Here is a 21,359-nt window from a genome sequence, read left to right on the forward strand (position 1 = left end):
CAGAAGTTAGAAGCTGATTGGCTACCATGCACAGTTGCACCAGATTCTGTGTGCACCAGTTTTGGTAGGTCCAGCTGATGATCAGAAGGGCCAAAGTGAGTTAGACTTGAGCGTATCATGGCTGCCTAGGGCCATAAACCTTAAAGGGGTTGTAAAGGTAAATTTTTTTTTTTTTTTTTTTTGAAAAATAACAAACATGTTATACTTACCTTCACTGTGCAGCTCGTTCTGCACAGAGTGGCCCCGAACCTGGTCTTCTGGGGTCCCTCGGTGGCTGTTTCAGCTCCTCCCCGCAAGCATTAACCACCTTAATGCGAGCTCCCTCGCATGGTGGTGAGTGCTTGCGGGCGCGCTCCCGTGATACAGCCGGTGGCTATAGCCGCTCGCTGTATCACTCGGCCCCGCCCCCCGGCGCGCCGCGTCATCGGATGTGATTGACAGCAGCGCGAGCCAATGGCTGCGCTGCTTTTAATCCATCCACTGCAGCCAATCAGCGACCAGGCTGAGCTGCAATGGAGATGACGAGAACGAGCAGCGGAGATTCGAGGCGTCAGGTAAGTTAAAGGGGGGGCTGGGGGAGGCGGTATTGTCAAAAGTTTTCACCTTAATGCATAGAATGCATTAAGGTGAAAAAATTTTTACCTTTACAACCCCTTTAAGTTCAGGCACATATACCTGCCTGTGAGCCACAGGTACTGCGTACAGTTGCCCCATGACCAGGGATGACAGGCTTTGCATGGCTATACACAGGTATATGCAGAAACTTGCACAAAATTGCGCATGCATACAGACATAAGACCCCAAACATCAGCATAAACCATACACAGCCATTCATGTCTACAGGGCAGGTGTATGCAGCACCAGTGGCTTCTGGCAAATATGCCTAAACTTTACATTGTATGAGCCCTTAGAGTGCATCTAAAGCAGGGATGTCAAGCTTAAATTCATCGTGGGCCGAATCAGCATTTTGGTTGCCCTCAAATGGACGGTTGTATCTGTAAGACTAGATGTCCAGAGCACCCCACCATCAGAAGTTGAGTCCCTCACCCTCTCTTATATCACAGTGCACCTCTTTATGTTGTTCTGCTTCCAGAAAAAAGCTGAGGGCAGAGAAGGGAAGCAGAATCTGCAGAGTCTGGAGGAGGGCTGGAGTCATCTTCCAGAGTCTTCTGAATGCTGAGACCAGGGGAGGCAGAGAGGTGTGCTGCAGCTGCACAGGATCTGTAGGGGGAGTTCTGAACTCCTTTCTTTTGCTGACAGCTGAGACAAGGTGGGGGTAGAGATGGGGGGGGGGGGGGGGGGCGCGCAATAGCTGCAGGAGAGGTGTGAGGGCCACATGAAATGGCCTGGTGGGCCGGATTCGGCCCCCAGGCCTTGTGTTTGCATGTGATCTAAAGCCAAAACATTTTCAGGTTGGGATAAAATAGGGGATAATATCCCCTCTCTGTTTTTTTTGTTTCCCCCCCCCATTAAATTTCCTAATGGGATACAGAGGGGAAGAAAAACCCTGACTGGTGTTTTAACCATCCCTCTACTCTATCCCAAAACTGAAAAATCCCTTCACTTCCTCTCCCATGGACATAGTAGGAAATGAGAGGACATTTCTCCAAAGTGAGGGAAATCCTCTTTGCAGTTATCCCCTCATTAGATGATTTCCCAGCCAGGTGTGTTCCAATGTTAGCGTTTTAGATTTTTCCTAATTTTCAGTTCTAGGAACAGTGGTCACCAGGACAAATAGGTATATGCAAAATAATTCTGCGCTGCTCACAAGAGAGACAAAAAGAAAGCAGCTAACACAACCAACAAAGTATATATGCAAGAAACAATGAAAAGTGTAGCGCTAAACCATATCATAAATGACATTAAATTGGTAGGTATACAGTGAAGGGGATCACCTATACAAAGACCTATTCTTGGGTAGGAAGTCCTGATATAGACGTTATAACTAAAGGTAACAATATTAGTCCCTATGTAGACATATTGCAAACAGGTAAATCCAATGTCCCAAGAAGGCAGATCAGCTCACTACCACCGGGAGAAAAAAAGGCTTACCAGATGTGATGGACCCGACAGGGCATACGCCGAATTGGGTCAGATAAGGCTTGGGTGGTAAGTGGCTGTGGATGTCTGTGATGTCGCGGATTGCTGGATTCCTCCAACTGGTGCCCGGGTCCTGGAAGGTGTGAGGAGTCCCAAGAATGTAGATGATTCTGTGGATCCTAGGGGGGGGGGGAATGAGGTGTTCCGTGGATGGATCCCTCAAACCTGCTCTCTTCTCACAGCCAGCCACCTTCCTGGCTGTGAGAAGAGAGCAGGTTTGAGGGATCCATCCACGGAACACCTCATTCCCCCCCCCCTAGGATCCACAGAATCATCTACATTCTTGGGACTCCTCACACCTTCCAGGACCCGGGCACCAGTTGGAGGAATCCAGCAATCCGCGACATCACAGACATCCACAGCCACTTACCACCCAAGCCTTATCTGACCCAATTCGGCGTATGCCCTGTCGGGTCCATCACATCTGGTAAGCCTTTTTTTCTCCGGGTGGTAGTGAGCTGATCTGCCTTCTTGGGACATTGGATTTACCTGTTTGCAATATGTCTACATAGGGACTAATATTGTTACCTTTAGTTATAACGTCTATATCAGGACTTCCTACCCAAGAATAGGTCTTTGTATAGGTGATCCCCTTCACTGTATACCTACCAATTTAATGTCATTTATGATATGGTTTTAGCGCTACACTTTTCGTTGTTTCTACCAGGACAAATAGAGAGGGTGCCTCTCCCTAATGGGCACAGCAAGAATTTCGGAGTTCATGGAAAATTTCAGAGAGGGGTCTAACAGAGTAAAGTAATTGCTGCAATTACATTTTGTTTTTGCCACTGTCATCCTTGAATAAGGCGAGGAGTAACGAAAAAAGGACAGTAACCGATAGTGACAAATCTGTATTCCTCTTTCAGTCTGACTCCCAAAACTGGAAATGGGAAATTGAATTGGTTGCTTTGGGCTATTGCATATCATGGCTTTATATCATGTACACTACTGCTTCTGAAAGCATTTTGCCTTCAGAAATGGTTGTCATGCTTTATGAATGTACCAGAGCTTCTTTATAATTAAGTGCAATTTGTGACCTAATTAGGGCTGTCCAGCCATGCTCCTCCAGAGCCATGTCCAGACCAAGGTTGTGTTTGTTTTTTTTTTACCACAGAGAGTCTTTGTCCATCATGTAATTGCTATTTTCTATTGATAACACAAAATCTATATAATTGTGGGAAGAAATTCTCTCAACTCTTGTCAGATCTATTTATAATTTGCTGCTGCTGTTTACATGGCAGCAGTCTGTTACGTATAGAAATAAGCTGCGGTAAAATACCCATTTTATTATGCTTTGCTGCTATGCATCGTCACACCATGGTGCAGTGGGTTACAATGCCATTCATTTTGAAAGGCACCCTAAAACACATCACTCGCCCAATGGACATTTGTTTTAGAACTCCTAAAAAATGCAAAGACCAACTCGTTCAAATGAAATGGGCTACCTTACTGGAATACATTAAAGTGTGTCTGTAATGAGAGAAGTAAATGCGGAAACATTCGGTACATGCAGAAACTACTTTTAAGGCCGTACCCAAAGGCAGCAGCCCAGGCCCCCAGAAAGGGCTCACCATCTCCTTCCATGTGTAGTTAAGCAGAAAGCATCGGAAGAAAACTCTTCCATCCTTCCACTACCATTACCTAACCATCAACTTACAACCGACTGAATCAGTCCAGCGTGATCTCCAACCTTACATGAGAGAATTCTAGGAGCTGCCATTGCTGGCCACCTAGAGATGCTAGATACCTAGCAGTGTTTCGCTTCAGTATTTCATAATAACAGAGCCAAAACATGCTGAGTGTCAGAATTCTACCTGTTCCAGGTCAGCAACTCAGGCAGCAGTGAAGCCAAAGCATCAACATAACAGTGATAATTTAACAAATGTATTTATTTATAAGAAGCCGCCTCCAACATATCAAGCCATTGAAATGGAACAGAGACTTCTGACAAAATACAACAATAGACTTCTGACACGCATGTAAGGAATACCAAGTAACAAACGAGGCTAGGTGCACGTATTCTGAGAAATCTCAACTTAGAATAGCCCTACACAATAAAAGGAACAGGTATACAAATATAATCAGCAGGAATAGGACCTGAGGATGGGATTTAAATCCAGATAAAAGTGGTGGGATTGTCACTGCATAGGTAAATGTGAAGTATAATCGCATGGCAAAGGAGGGTACTGCAAAGATTATATTAGAAGAAGAGAAAAAAAAAAAAAAGGTAGAGCAACAGGAGAGGGGTAATGGGCCAAGGAAGCTAAGAAAAATGAGTGGAGGGGGGGGGGGGAGGGAGGGCAGCATTGTGTGTGGGTGGAAGATGCCAAGTGCACCCATCAACCAGCAGAACCCACGTCAAAGAGAGCTTTGCCCTCCTCCGAGTCCAATTGTATAGTACACCTCTTGTTTATGTTGTGCAGAATAATATTTTTAAAAAAAATCCTTTTTCTCTCCTGATAGTTTACCTTTTAAAATGTAAGTTAATCCCTTCATGAAAAGGTGAACTAACTCCAAATATTCTGGCAAACCCTCCGGTCCAACTGTACATGGCAGCCATGATGCCCCGTACAGCTGATGTAGTGGTCCATAAACTGTACACAGCCCTGAAGTGAGTATCCATTATTATGCTCTCAATGGCAAGTGCTCATTAAACAGTGTGACAGCACTGACCAACAAGAAGCACTACTTTCTTTTGTTACACTTTTTACAAGAAGAAGAAACCTCCGGTGCGCTTCTTTTTGGTCAGCATGGTCATGTGGCTGCACTGACCATTGAACGCTTGCCATTGATAGCTTTATGATGGATACTCACTCTGGGGCTGTGTATTGCAACATACGGACCACTACACCAGCAGCACATGACATCATGGCCACTATGTGCACTGGGGTCTGGAGATGGTGGCCAGGATATTTTAAGTTGGTTCCTATTTTCATTTTTGGTGAAAAGGTGAACTTCTTTTATGGGACCCATTCTGACTTGAACGCAATGATCAACCGTGAGTGTGATTTAAAACTGCACTGTGCAAAAAGGTAACTACACATTTGAAATAATTATGTGTGATACTTGCAAAAGAATTTGTTTGGCCAATTGTATGGTCTAGGCACCCCTACTGGACGTTTTTGAAAGATGGGTCACCTTACATTATATATGCAGTTTACAAATAAAGGTTGATCAAATAAATCAACCCCCCCCCCCCAGCTCCTTCCTGTACAAGAGGTTGCAGAAACCTCACCTAAAGATCATTTTTATTTCAGGTCTTTCTAATGGCTGTGGATGAATGTCACAATCTCATCTCCTCCTCCATTCACAGAACACCTTACATTTTGTAAAAATAATGCAAGAGGTTTTCTCAGTGAACGAGGTGCTGATTGAGCGATCTGCTGTGATTAGTGTACTCCAAACTGCAGGCTCCATGACAGATTTCCTTTAAATCATAAAAAGGGGGGAATTGGGGAATTTGGGACTTTGAAGCCATGGCCGGGTATGGTCATGTGCTATCATTATGAGAAAAAGGGGCAAAAATGCAGCGGGAAAATCAGCAAAGATGCAACAAAAAGGGTGGGACTTTGTTTAAAGCTCATGGTAACAAAACGAATAGAATGATGGATAGTAAAGTATTTAATAAAAAATATATACATGTTTACATACATTAAATTTCATATACCGGTACATAGAAATGCACACTTACATAGTGCCAATTTCTGAAACAGTAATATCTGGTAATAACATATTTATAAACATTAATCACATGATAAGATTAAGAAGTCCACCAACATTCATGATTGCATATACACATATTGCAAGATAGCATCTGCACGGTCTATGGTCTTTCTGATCCCTATCACAATAAAATGTGTATATATGAGCACATATCTTAATGGGCGTGTAATTGAAATACACGACATCTGGTAGCTTGATGCGTTTTGCGGCTTTAAGCTGCTCTTCATTAGCAGACATGTGATGTATCTGCAATGGCAGAGTAAATTAACTAAGCAAACTAACTTGTATCAATATAGGGGCGGATAGATAGAAGACAGCCCCCCCCCCCCCCCCCCCCCACACACACACACACACTTCTATTTTAAATAAGATCACTTACAAGTATATGTGCACTTAATGGCGCAATGTCAGGGACCATGAGCCACCCGAGGGCATCAGTATCTGGAGCTGAGGGGGCATGTTCAGTGGCGGCACCCATCACAGACAACGCCCCAGGCAGATCCAGGCACACCTAGCACTCCTGGTGTAAACATGGGAAGCATCTGTGATTAGTGAGTCAATCAAATGAACCAATATTGGGGCTATGTGAGTGAATTAATAATTAAAAGTGAGGGTGGGCTGGATAGTGAAGATGGTTAGTACAAAAATGAAAACTAATATTATTGTGACTAAGCGGGAGTGGAGCTGGCTCAGAGCAACCCATACCCCACCAGGACGGCTGCCTATAAATGCACGCCGCCACACACCAACCCCCAACGTCAAACACACACGAGCATGGCAGGGGGGAGGGGCGCCGACACCTGGGCGGTGACTCGCCCGGCAGTTGGCGCCATTGCAGCCTCACCCAGGTGCTTGTGGAGACCCGCCGCGGAGAGACAGCGTCATGGGGACGCCGCATGTCCATGTGACGTCCGTGCGTGGTGATGGAGCGTGCGCCCCCCCAAGTGTCAAGGAGGTGGGCGAGGGGGAGAACGCCCACAGTGTGCATCGCAGCTCCCAAACTGAATGGAATCCGGGCAACACCACAGTTCAACACACATGTTGCCATATGCACAATGATTTCATGATACCTAGTAAATATGTAGAAATCGATCAACAAAGTAGAATTGTATTGAAGATAATACTTAGATTTACATTAACCACCTGCCGACCAGTCGCTGTCATTATACTGCGGCAGGTCGGCTCGTTCCCGTAAATCGCCATAGCTGTACGTCGGCCGTTTTTACAGCTATAGCAGCCACCCACTATTGCTCCATAGAGAGCCAGAATGGGGATCTGTCAATGTAAACAAACAGATCCACGTTCTGACAGGGAAGTACAGAGTGATCGCCTGTTCTTAGTGATTAGGAACAGCGAGCTCGCTGTACTCCCAGTAGGCCCCCCACAGTTAGAAACACCTCCCAGGAAACACATTTAACCCCCTCATCACCACTGGTGTTAACCCATTCTTTGCCAGTGTCATTTATACAGTAATCGGTGCATTTTTATAGCACTGATCGCTGTATAAATGTCAACGGTCCTAAAAAAAAGTCAAGTGTCTGATCTGTCCGCTGCAATGTCACAGTCCCACTAAAAATCGCTGATCACCACCAGTACTAGTAAAAAAAAAAAAAAAATATAATAAAAATGCCATAAATCTATCCCCTATTTCGTAGAAACTATAATGCCGCATACACACGATCGGAAATTCCTCCAGCAAAGCTCCGATGAGAGCTTTTTGTCGGAAAATGCGACCGTGTGTATGCTCCATCGGTCTTTTGCTGGCGGAATTCCATCCAGCAAAAGACAGAGCATGTTCTCTATTTTTTGGTTGGGAAAAGTTCCTATCCGAAAATGCGATCGTCTGTACAAATTCTGACGCGCAAAATTCCTACGCATGCTTGGAAACAACTCGACGCATGCTCGGAAGCATTGAACTTCATTTTCTCGGCTCGTCGTAGTGTTGTACATCACCGCGTTCTTGGCGGTCGAAGGTTTAGAGAACTTTTGTGTGAAAGTGTGTATGCAAGGCAAGCTTGAGCGGAATTCCATTGGAAAAACCATCCAAGTTTTTTCCGATGGAAAATTCGCTCGTGTTTCGGGGCATAAGTTCTGCGCAAACCAATCAATATATGATTATTACAATGTGTGTTGTGTTATTTACAAACATATGTAGAAGAATACATATTGGCCTAAACTGATGGAGAATTTTTAAATTTTTTTTTGGATATTTATTTATTATAGCACAAAGTGAAAAATATTTGTGCTCTTTTTTTTTTTTTTTTTGTTTAAATTGTCGGTCTGTCTTTGTTTATCGTGCAAAAATAAAAACTGCAGCGGTGATCAAATACCACCAAAAGAAAGCTCTATTTGGGGGGGGGGGGGGAGGACTGCGCAATTGTCAGTTAAAGTTAAATGACCTGGTCATTAAGGGGGAAAATCTTTCAGTCCTTAAGTGGTTAAAGTGAAATTCCTGCCTAACACTAACTATTATTAAAAATGTCCTCTCCTGCTATTTATCCTGCCTACCCTTTGTAAAAATGTGTATACTTTTTACAGTCCTCTCCAGGCCGGTCTTGATCCTGCAGCTCCGACTCTCCGGTGTCAGTGAGTGTCTGCTGCAGGGGAGAGGAGAGAGCAACAACAATGGCTGGGTAATGAGTGACATTACCATTCCCGGAATTTCCAGCTGTTGTCGAGCAATTCCTGACATATATATATATATACTGGAGCTGCAGGATCATGTGACCGGGCCAGAGCAGACTGAAAAAGGTAAGTATACACATCATCGTTTTCTCAACAAAAAAAATAAATAAATAAATAGTGTTGGGCAGGAATTCAAATTTAACTGCAGTATGGTTTGCTGGAATGCTCAGGAGCTTGCTGGCATAGTGTATTGATCAATCAATCCTTTGGTAGGTCAAATACTCCCTATATGTGGACTTCAGTAGCACCCATATGTGCACCTCTAGTAGTTTATCTACATTTGAGCTATATTGTTGATGTTTAAAGCTGAAATCTGGGCATAACAATGTTAATTTAAATGTATTCTTTGAGAGCTGCAAACAATAAAAATCCACTTTGTGTGCACGAAACATTGTGACAAATTTGAGTTATTGCTATATAAAAGTAGCAGTGACTTTACCACTGTGCTGTACGTAGATCTGCTGTATAGATCTGGAAGAAATACACAAAACACACCAAGAATAGACATGCCTTTTGTGTTTAGACAATTTTTGCCCAGAATACGACTTCAAGATACAGTATACTATTTTCTTTTGGCTTTAAAACAAAATATAAGTTTTTATGTTTTTACCACATGCCAAGCGCGCTATAGCCGAATAGCAGCTACAGTGCGGTCGTCTAGTTCTGAGAGGGCGTCTATTGACATCCTCCTAGAACTGAGCGCCCCCCCCCGGCACGCTATCCGTGATCGATGTATCGTTTGGACACAGCTGATCACAGGTTGGGGGGTAATCACAGCGACTCTTTGGACACAGTTGATCACATGCTAATCACAGATGATCATGATGTAAACACTTGCCGGTAACCAGGTAGGGGGACATCTACACTGATAATCAAGGCACTGATCATCAGTGTCCTGATGATCAGTGCTGCCTCATCAGTGCCCTTCAATGCAGCCTCCATCGGTGAAAGAAAAATGACCTGTTTCTGTATGCATGCAAAATATAAAGCCAGTTAAATACAGAGCCCAAAAAAATCAGGATACCTTCTCTTTTTCCGAAACAATCAGAGTTCATCAAGAAACTACATGTGTAACCAGACACATGCATCTGTGTAGAATTTATTTAGAAGAGCTGAATGGTGCTCTAGATCTGTGTTTCTCAACCCGAGTGCCATGAGATGTCCTCAGGGGTTTTGCGGCAACAGCCTGATCTGAGTGATCCTCTGTTAGCTTCTGTGCTACATGAGGCAGAGGGCATTGTAAAGTCCTGTGTAGAGAAGAGGCAGAGAGCTCAACTTATACCCACCCCGCTCTCTGCTCCTCTTTGTACTCTCAGCGGCAAAACAGAAAGCTGAGCTGGCCGCCTGACTGCGTCCTACCGACCAATGCCGCCATTGGTTGCTAAAGACTTGCCAGCAGGAGTACAGACCACAGGACACAGAACACAGGACCTTACAAGGCTCTCCTCCTAATTTAGCACAGAAGCTAACAGAGGATCTGCTCAGATCTGAATGTAGAGGAAGGGAAGTAGTGTGTGTGTGTGTGTGGGGGGGGGGGGGGGGTTGAGAGAATGCACATCCCACACCCCCTCCTTGCTCTCTCCCCCTCGCTGCTGTCACTACTGTAGGGACAGAATTTGTGCTAGGAAGAGGGGGGATTGGGGGGGTTGTGCTACGAGGGGAGATTTTGGGGAGGGGTTGTGCTGGGAGGGTGGTTTGTGCGGAGAGGGTGATTTTGTCTAGGGAGCATGTGTCAAATACAAGGCCCACGGGCCAAATGCGGTCCCCCAGGCAATTTTTATATGGCTCTTGCAGCTGCAAAACCCTTGTCTCTGCCCCCACCTTGTCTCAGCTGTTGGCAGCAGAGAGGAGGACAGAAATCCTCTGCCAGATCCTGCACTTCTCTGTGCAGCCGCAGAGAGGCTCGTCTTTGCCACCCCCCATCTCAGCAGTCGGCAGCAGGAAGGTTGCCTATGAGGGCAACCATAATGCTGATGCGGCCCATGATGAAATGGAGTTTGACACCCCTGGTCTAGGGCAAAGAATCATGTGCAATGTTTAGTAACCCACATCAAACAATAAGAATCGATCTTGGTGTTCTAAAACCATTGTAGTTTATGAATTGTCTGCATATCATTCATTCCTAAGCATCATCCACACAGGAAAAAAAAGAAACTGTTCTCATCTCATTCACATTGGAGCGATAAGTCGCAGCCAATTGCCGGCATTGACATCGGTCCAATTGGTGCGACGCTGACTTTGCCGCACCGTTTTGCAAAAGTTCCTGCACTACTTTTTCATTTTGCGACTTCAATAGACATCTGAGCATTAGGGATGAGCTTCGAGTTCGAGTCGAACTCATGTTCGACTCGAACATTGGCTGTTCGCAAGTTCACCGAACAGCGAACAATTTGGGGTGTTCGCGGCAAATTCGAATGCCGCGGAACACCCTTTAAAAGTCTATGGGAGAAATCAAAAGTGCTAATTTTAAAGGCTAATATGCAAGTTATTGTCATAAAAAGTGTTTGGGGACCTGGGTCCTGCCCCAGGGGACATGGATCAATGCAAAAAAAAGTTTTAAAAACGGCCGTTTTTTCAGGAGCAGTGATTTTAATAATACTTAAAGTCAATCAATAAAAGTGTAATATCCCTTTAAATTTCGTACCTGGGGGGTGTCTATAGTGTGCCTGTAAAGGGGCGCATGTTTCCTGTGTTTAGAACAGTCTGACAGCAAAATGACATTTTGAAGGAAAAAACTCATTTAAAACTACCCGCGGCTATTGCATTGCCGACAATACACATAGAAGTTCATTGATAAAAACGGCATGGGAATTCCCCAAAGGGGAACCCCGAACCAAAATTAAAAAAAAAAAATGACGTGGGGGTCCCCCTAAATTCCATACCAGGCCCTTCAGGTCTGGGATGGATATTAAGGGGAACCCCGGCCAAAATTTTAAAAAAAAAATGACGTGGGGTTCCCCCTAAATTCCATACCAGACCCTTCAGGTCTGGTATGGATTTTAAGGGGAACCCCGCGCCAAAAAAAAAAAAAAAAACGGCGTGGGGTCCCCCCAAAAATCCATACCAGACCCTTATCCGAGCACGCAACCTGGCAGGCCGCAGGAAAAGAGGGGGGGACAAGAGTGCGGCCCCCCCTCCCTCCTGAACCGTACCAGGCCACATGCCCTCAACATTGGGAGGGTGCTTTGGGGTAGCCCCCCAAAACACCTTGTCCCCATGTTGATGAGGACAAGGGCCTCATCCTCACAACCCTGGCCGGTGGTTGTGAGGGTTTGCGGGCGGGGGGCTTATCGGAATCTGGAAGCCCCCTTTAACAAGGTGACCCCCAGATCCCGGCCCCCCCCCTGTGTGAAATGGTAAGGGGGTACATAAGTACCCCTACCATTTCACGAAAAAAGTGTCAAAAATGTTAAAAATGACAAGAGACAGTTTTTGACAATTCCTTTATTTAAATGCTTCTTCTTTCTTCTATCTTGCTTCATCTTCTGGTTCTTCTGGCTCTTCTGGTTCTTCTGGTTCTTCCTCCGGCGTTCTCGTCCAGCATCTCCTCCGCGGCGTCTTCTGTCTTCTTCTCCTCGGGCCGCTCCGCACCCATGGCATGGGGGGGAGGCTCCCGCTCTTCTCTTCTTCTTTTCTTCTTTTCTTCTTTTCTTCTCTTCTTCTCTTCTTCTTCATTTTCTTCTCCGGGCCGCTCCGCAATCCATGCTGGCATGGAGGGAGGCTCCCGCTGTGTGACGGCGCTCCTCGTCTGACAGTTCTTAAATAACGGAGGGGGGCGGGGCCACCCGGTGACCCCGCCCCCCTCTGACGCACGGTGACTTGACGGGACTTCCCTGTGGCATTCCCCGTGACGTCACAGGGAAGTCCCGTCAAGTCACCGTGCGTCAGAGGGGGGCGGGGTCACCGGGTGGCCCCGCCCCCCTCCGTTATTTAAGAACTGTCAGACGAGGAGCGCCGTCACACAGCGGGAGCCTCCCTCCATGCCAGCATGGATTGCGGAGCGGCCCGGAGAAGAAAATGAAGAAGAAGAGAAGAAGAGAAGAAGAGAAGAAGAGAAGAAGAGAAGAAGAGAAGAAGAGAAGAAGAGAAGAAGAGAAGAAGAGAAGAAAAGAAGAAGAGAAGAAGAGAAGAGCGGGAGCCTCCCCCCCATGCCATGGGTGCGGAGCGGCCCGAGGAGAAGAAGACAGAAGACGCCGCGGAGGAGATGCTGGACGAGAACGCCGGAGGAAGAACCAGAAGAACCAGAAGAGCCAGAAGAACCAGAAGATGAAGCAAGATAGAAGAAAGAAGAAGCATTTAAATAAAGGAATTGTCAAAAACTGTCTCTTGTCATTTTTAACATTTTTGACACTTTTTTCGTGAAATGGTAGGGGTACTTATGTACCCCCTTACCATTTCACACAGGGGGGGGGCCGGGATCTGGGGGTCACCTTGTTAAAGGGGGCTTCCAGATTCCGATAAGCCCCCCGCCCGCAGACCCCCACAACCACCGGCCAGGGTTGTGGGGATGAGGCCCTTGTCCTCATCAACATGGGGACAAGGTGTTTTGGGGGGCTACCCCAAAGCACCCTCCCAATGTTGAGGGCATGTGGCCTGGTACGGTTCAGGAGGGAGGGGGGGCCGCACTCTCGTCCCCCCCTCTTTTCCTGCGGCCTGCCAGGTTGCGTGCTCGGATAAGGGTCTGGTATGGATTTTTGGGGGGACCCCACGCCGTTTTTTTTTTTTTTTTGGCGCGGGGTTCCCCTTAAAATCCATACCAGACCTGAAGGGTCTGGTATGGAATTTAGGGGGAACCCCACGTCATTTTTTTTTTTAATTTTGGCCGGGGTTCCCCTTAATATCCATACCAGACCTGAAGGGCCTGGTATGGAATTTAGGGGGACCCCCACGTCATTTTTTTTTTTTTAATTTTGGTTCGGGGTTCCCCTTTGGGGAATTCCCATGCCGTTTTTATCAATGAACTTCTATGTGTATTGTCGGCAATGCAATAGCCGCGGGTAGTTTTAAATGAGTTTTTTCCTTCAAAATGTCATTTTGCTGTCAGACTGTTCTAAACACAGGAAACATGCGCCCCTTTACAGGCACACTATAGACACCCCCCAGGTACGAAATTTAAAGGGATATTACACTTTTATTGTTTGACTTTAAGCATTATTAAAATCACTGCTCCTGAAAAAACGGCCGTTTTTAAAACTTTTTTTTGCATTGATCCATGTCCCCTGGGGCAGGACCCAGGTCCCCAAACACTTTTTATGACAATAACTTGCATATAAGCCTTGAAAATTAGCACTTTTGATTATTCATGTTCGTGTCCCATAGACTTTAACGGTGTTCGCATGTTCGAACGAACTTTTTTCCTGTTCGCATGTTCTGGTGCGAACCGAACAGGGGGGTGTTCGGCTCATCCCTACTGAGCATGAAGCCGCATAGATGTCTATCAAGTAGCACCTGAAATTGCGCTAACCTGCTACTTTGAAATCACGTTACTTCAAGTGAAGTAGCGCGATTTCAAAGTAGCATCAAAGTGAACCAGGGCTAAATGTAGCACTCTAGTGATCAATGATCCACAGCTGTATCTACATGCCAAAATGTGTGCCATGTATAGCTGTGTACAAAAAATGTATTACACAGCTGCATCCAGGGCTGCACAGATCTCAGGTTTTATGGAATTGTATGTAATGCAACTACTTTTGTATTATGTGCAGAATCTTCTGCTAGCTGTGCCAGCAAGAACATGCATTCTGTGTAGAAGAATACGCATATAGCGATGTGAATGAAGCCTTTTATTAAGGCAATTAAAGTTATTCCAGCAGTGATCTGGCTAGTGCTTGCTATAGGGTAGTGCACGTTGCATACTGCCGTTACAAATGTGCTGTTCTTTTATAAAAATTCCCCTCCTTTTGAACTGCTATTATTATTATTATTATTATTATTATTATTATTATTATTATTATTCTTTCATGTATTGCCCATAGAATAAGCTTGCAGTAATCCAGAGACAGTACAGACTACAGGACTGCGGTGGTTTCATAGCTCTAGTGCTGACGCTGTCACCCAATAGGAGGATGGAAAGTCATCTCTTGGAATAATTCAGGGATTGCTATTGGCCTGTACTGAGAGGCGTGCCTGGATTGTGTTCAGAAAGATCTGTAGTCAAGCGCCCAAGGAAATGTACCATGTAGATAGGCTCGACCTTTAATTACTGCAGCACTTTCCTCTCTCCTACCTGTTTTATAGCAGCGCTGCAGAATTTAATTAAGGAGGAGACTGTAAAATAATTACAGGCTTTATTTTTTAACTACTTCAAGTCATAAAGGCACCAGTACTTAGAAAGTGGGAATTACAAACATTATGAGCCAGTTCACACCACATGCAGTCCAGTGCGTTTTTTTTTTTTTTTTTTTTTTCTTTATCAAAAAGGCATGGAAAGTAGGTTATATGGTTTTCAATGGCATAGTTCACACCAGTGCTTGCAGTTCCAGAAAAAAAGTAGCTGCATTTTTCCTGCAATAAAAACGCTGTGAAACGCACATGTCTTTATTTAAAGTTAAGAAAAAAGAGGGGGGGGTGCGCTGGACTGCATCCAAAACGCACATGCAGAAAAGCATCTGGAATGCATCCAGACTGCGTTTCTATGGTGTGAACTGGCCCTATATGGAATACTGTGTAATACTGACTGTTTATGAGCATGGTCCGACTGCCAGAAAGTAGATCTATTAACTGGCTGACCCCATGCTGTTACACTCAGCCAGAAAATATAAAGTGTGTTTAAAGAGGAACTGCAGTCTGCTCACATAACCTCAACATCAACCTCTTTGTCATTCTAAAGCTTCCCTCCAACCAATTTGCATATTATTTCATATATACTGTGATTCTGTACTTGTCAAATATGCTGCCGAAATCTCCCTCCACTGAGTCTGGCTGCAGCCATTTTAACTGTGGGCAGCTGAAGCTGCTGCCTGTTCACTTCCTGGATTTACACAGACACACAGAGGTACACCTCCAGCTCTGCAGCTCTCATTGGCCATCTTATGACTGGGGTCCAGGCTTTCATTTACTGAGTTGGAGGAATTGTCAATGGACTACAAGTGTGGTGATAACAATGGGAACTACAAGTCCATCCGCTGTGGTGGTAGATGGGATTTGTAGTTCATTCACAGATCCATGTGTATGAATGATGCTACTGTTTGGACAGAGCCCTGCAAAGTCGCACCAAAAAGTGACAGTGACTGCAAGGAAAAGGTGGAATTTGCCACACTTTTTATATATTCAGGCTATCTGAGCATAACAGCATGGGGTTAGCCAGGTGATACTGTCTTTTAGTCATAACAAGATGAGTCAGTACTATACTACAGAATAAAACAGCCCACAGGCGGGAGATTTGTCAATTTGCACTGTGTAGCGTTCATGGAGGAATTGGATAGATTGTTTCATTCAGCCCACAGGCTGAATGAAACAGTCTATTTTTTCTATTACAAGGGATGTTTACATTCCTTGTAATAGGAATAAAAGTGACACAATTTTTTTTTTTAAAGGACAGTGTCAAAATAAAAAGTAAAATAAGAAAAAAAATTAAAGCGCCCCGTCCCGCTGAGCTTGCACGCAGAAGCAAGTTGCGCCCTCTTAAAAAAATGTGTTCAAACCACACGTGTGAGGTATCGCCGTGATCGTTAGAGCGAGAGCAATAATTCTAGCCCTAGACCTCCTCTGTAACCTGTAGAAATTTTTAAACGTCGCCTATGGAGATTTTTGAGGGTAAAATTTTGTCGCTATTCGCAATTTTGAAGCGAGAGATGTTGGGTATCGATTTACTCGGCGTAACCTTTATCTTTTACAATATAAAAAAAATTGGGCTAAATTTACTGTTGTCTTATTCTATAATTCAAAAAAGTGTACTTTTTTCCAAAAGAAGTGTTCTTGTAAGACTGCTGCGCAAATACGGTGTGACAAAACATTGCAAAAACCGCCATTTTTTTTTTTCTCTAGGGTGTCTGGGGGTTCCAAGTTTTTTTTTTTTTTCTAGCAAAAAAAAAAAAAAAATGATTTTAACTTGTAAACACAGAGTCTGAAAAATAGGCCCGGTCCTTAAGTAGTGAAAGAATAAAAATTAACGTTTACTATCACTTTAAATAAAACTTTTCCTGCCTGGAGTTCAGCTTTAAGAAATGGAGAGGAGGGTCAAGTGACAGACATTTCCAGCCTGATCTTGGAAGAAATATTCTGATCATAGAAGGTTTTTGGACCTATCCAATTGATCTGTTTCCCCTTCCACTGAATTCCCAGAAAATGACTGCTACTATTGCAAACTTATGCCCCGTACACACGGTCGGACTTTGTTCGGACATTCCGACAACAAAATCCATGGATTTTTTCCAACGGATGTTGGCTCAAACTTGTCTTGCATACACACGGTCACACAAAGTTGTCGGAAAATCCGATCGTTCTAAACGCGGTGACGTAAAACATGTACGTCGGGACTATAAACGGGGCAGTGTCCAATAGCTTTCATCTCTTTATTTATTCTGAGCATGCGTGGCACTTTGTCCGTCGGATTTGTGTACACACGATCGGAATTTCTGACAACGGATTTTGTTGTCGGAAAATTTTATCTCCTGCTCTTCAACTTTGTGTGTCGGAAAATCCGATGGAAAATGTCCGATGGAGCCCACACACGGTCGGAATTTCCGACAACACGCTCCGATCGGACATTTTCCATCGGAAAATCCGACCGTGTGTACGGGGCATTAGGCTGGCCATAGACGGTCGAATCTTGGCCGGTTCCTGCGGAAGCTGGCGGGCTGAATGTACCATGTTAATCGCTTGATCAACTTGGCTATGACCAGCCTTCCTGATTCCCTTGCGATTATTGTAGCGGTAATCACTATCTACTCCCGGCAGGGACAGCTTCCCCTGCCCTCGCCAGGAGCAGACAATGGCTCAGCAAGAGGGATTCCCTGTCAGCATTGACAGTGTTTATGGGGGAATGGTGCGAATTTCTTTCCTGCAACCCTTGGTTGCAAGAAAAAAATTGTCATTTTATTATCATTTCATGTCTATTTAAAGCTGTATTTTTTTTTACTGTCAGGCAGCAAATGCAGTGGTAAAATGCTCTTCTTTCTGATTTTTTTACATAAAAAATGCTGCAACATGGGGTAAAATACCTGGAGTCGCCTGCTTCTCCAGCAGTCCAACATTTCCCCCTGTACACTGCTCTAACCTATGCACTCATTTATTACTATAATTATTACAGAGACTTTACTTATTCTGTAACTGCTGTTGAGAGAGGGGGAGAGAGAGAGAGAGAGAGAGAGAAAAACACATGTTCTTACCTCCTGATCACTGGGGTTCTGAGAAACATGCATGTTTATAGGACAGATTCTAAGTTTGCCATCCCTGCAGTCATTGTGACAACTTGCAGATCATTTGTTACAACTGATGTTGAGGTTACGAGAACTATGCTAGTGGGACATCTGCCTATCCTCAAATGGCACTGCAGATATGTCCTGTAATCTGCTTCCAAATTGAGCCGACAGATGGGAGAATGTAGCCTATCGATGGAGAAAAGCTTGATTCTGTTCTCTTCAAAGCAATTGAAAATCATTATATATATATATATATATATATATATATATATATATATATATATATATATATATATATATATATATATATATATATATATATATATATATATATATATATATATATATATATATATATATAATTTTTTTTTTTTTGCCAGTATATACATACAACCCACTTCCGGTTTCTTGTCTGGTCATTACCCTAGGCTTATGACATCATGTACAGCTCTCTCACTCTTGTGAGAGTTTGCCAGGAAGGGAGGGGGGATAAGTCATATGAGGGCCAATGAGAGCTGCAGGGGTGCCTCTGTGTCTGTGTAAATCCAGGAAGTGAACAGGCAGCAGCTTCAACTGCCCACAGTTAAAATGGTTGCAGCCAGACCCAGTGGAGGGAGATTTCTGCAGCATATTTGGCAAGTACAGAATCACAGTATATATATAAAATAATATGCAAAGTGGTTGGAGGAAAGCTTTCAGAATGGCAAAGATGTTTTTTATTACAAATTCTGAGAGCAGACTGCAGTTCTGCAGTTAATAAGAATCAGTTTCAGCTAAGTATGAATTGCCACATAATTTAAAATGTTTGAGACCATTGTAAATAATGCTCAAAGGGCTATATGACCAGCCTTTTTTACTTGAAGAGAGAATTTTATACCTACAGACATTTAATAAGATGGCTCTTTTAATTTTTTTGCCTCAAGAGTTCCCTGAAATTGGACCTAAAAAGGACATCATCTCATCACAACCCCTGAAACAGCTTGCAGTGTTGCCTAATTTTAAATTCTGTATATATATTCTGTTTCAGTTTAGACTATTCCTTCCCTTTTTTTATTCTTTTTCTTAAGAATGACACAGTATATCGCAGGGTACAACAGCACATGTACAGTTGCACTCAAAAGCTTGCATACCCTGGAAGAAATTGCAACATTTTGGTATCGATATTGAAAATATGAATGATCATGCCAAAGTTTTAACTTAAATTTATTATTTAAAGTATAACTACTAAAGACGATTTTTTTTTTTTTTTAAGTTTTGGATAGGCTGGAGAAGGATTGGAACGCTCATCCATTTTTATTGCCGTCTGTGTCCCTGTTAGGGAGATTCACCCTCTTTGTCTTTTTTACCATTATCATTGAAAGTTAAAAGAAAATCCTAAATTTTGGGTTGCCCCCAGAAAAGTAATAGAGGGGAAATCTTCCAATGGGGTCACTAGTTCTGGTGACCTGGGGTCCCCAAAGAATCCCCTTATTTTTCAGGGATTTACTGTTTGGCGGTGGGACAGGAAGTAAAGCGAAATCTCTGCAATGAGACACAGATGGTGAAAAAAATCAGAGCAAAGGAGGGTTATAACCTCTGTCAATCTAAAATTAAAAAAAAAGTTAATTTCCCACATCTATGGCTTTTTAAATTGCAATTAGTGTCTGTGTAATAGTCAATGAATTAGCTCTTACGTGGATGCATTTTAGGGATCTCTTGATACCAAGTCTAGGTCAGATTGCAGCCACAACTACCAGAAGAATTGCTTGGGATGCAAAGAAAAACCCACAGGTAACCTCGAGAAATACAAGCTGCTCTGGAAATAGACTGTGCCAGTGCCACAAAAGGCCTGGTTACAATATACCCTAAAACACCTTGACACACCTCCACAGCTTCTGGCACACTGTAATCTGAAGTTGTGAGACCAAAATAGAGCTTTATGGTCACAACCATAAGCGCTATGCTTAGAGGGGAGTCAACAAGGCCTATAGCGACAAGAATACCATCCCTACTGTGAAGCATGGTGGTGGCTCATTTGATGTTTTGGCGGTGTGGGAGCTATAAAGGCACGGGAATCTTGTGAAAATGGATGGCAAGATGAATGCAGCATGTTAACATAAAATACTAGTAGACAATTTGCATTCTTCTGCACGAAAGCTGGGATTGGGATGCTCTTGGCCTTTCCAGTATGACCATGACGCTAAGCACAAGGCCAAGTTGACCCTCCAGTGGTTCCAGCAAAAACAGGTGAAGATTCTGGAGTGGCCATCTCCTGACCTTAATATCATCAAGCCACTCTGGGGAGATCTCAAACATGCGGTTCATACAAGGCGACCATAGATTTTGCATGACCTGGAGGCATTTTGCCCAGACAAACGGGCAGCTATGCCACCTTCAAGAATACAGGACCTCATCGACAACTATTACAAAAGACTGCATGCTGTCATTGATGCTAAAGGTGGCAAAACACAGTATTAAGAACGAAGGGGATTCAGACTTTTGAACAGGAGTCATTTTATTTATTTTCTTGTTGCCATGTTTTGTTTTATGAATGTGCCATTCTGTTATGATCTACAGTTGAATATGAATCCCATAAGAAATAAAGGAAATGTGTTTTGCCTGCTCATGCATGTTATCTTTAAAAATAGTACATACTGTACCAATTCTCCAAGGGTAACAAACTTTTGAGCCCAACTGTAATGGTAAAATACAGAACATTGTGCATACATAAAAAGTACAGGCTACCTGGCTTACTTCATGGCTAGAATTAAATAGGTTTGATTACAGGATGTGGAGTTTTGGAAGTGGATGGGGTATGTCGACAAAAAGTTCAATAGCGGTTAGGTATTCAGGTGCATATCCAGCAGACAAAGTTATGGTTGCTGGGAGCAAAGCCCAGCATAGAGTATAGGAATAAGACAGAAACAGTAGGAATGTTGGAAGGGAGTGGGGGACATAGGGGAAAGTGGGATAAGTCAGTTTAAAATCTGTATATAAAAAAAATGTTGCGCTTGAATCAATTTATAGTTCTGTGAATCCAGATATCACTATCGTGACACCATTATAATAGTTCCATAAACAAACAATATACACGTGTGCAAATGTCTTGAATGCCACGATCACCGACAAGTTCCTCCACCTTGTGAATACACCACCACCAATAAATGGATGTGCTCTTACCAGAGAGCGTTGACCACCTATTAGGGGGGGGATCAAGAGAGGCTCCTGTATCCTGTATATACTCCATCAACGATCAGTATCCATCATAGGGAAGACTAAGGAGATCACTCTAAGCAGCCAGTGGGTAAACAGACATTCCTCTCGTCTGAAACCATTGTATCAGGTGATGTACCCCAACAAAGAGATAAGACACCAAATAGTGTAAAACTTTTAAGATAGGGCTTTATTAAAAAGTAATACGCTAACATGCTAAAATCAGCATAATGAATTCCTAATGGGCATAGTAACAATCGTTAGCTCTCTTACAAACGTGATGACCGGAATCGACAC

At 43.7% G+C, this 21,359-nt stretch overlaps 1 protein-coding gene across 2 annotated transcripts in view; it reads left to right on the forward strand.

The window, feature by feature from the left end:
- The window catches only part of TBC1D30 (TBC1 domain family member 30), a 133,678-nt gene that overhangs the window by 1,799 nt on the left and 110,520 nt on the right, over positions 1-21,359 (forward strand). The gene's annotated exons all lie outside the window — the stretch shown is intronic.

Source organism: Aquarana catesbeiana, linkage group LG03 (assembly GCF_042186555.1).
Source record: "Aquarana catesbeiana isolate 2022-GZ linkage group LG03, ASM4218655v1, whole genome shotgun sequence".
NCBI lineage: Eukaryota > Metazoa > Chordata > Amphibia > Anura > Ranidae > Aquarana > Aquarana catesbeiana.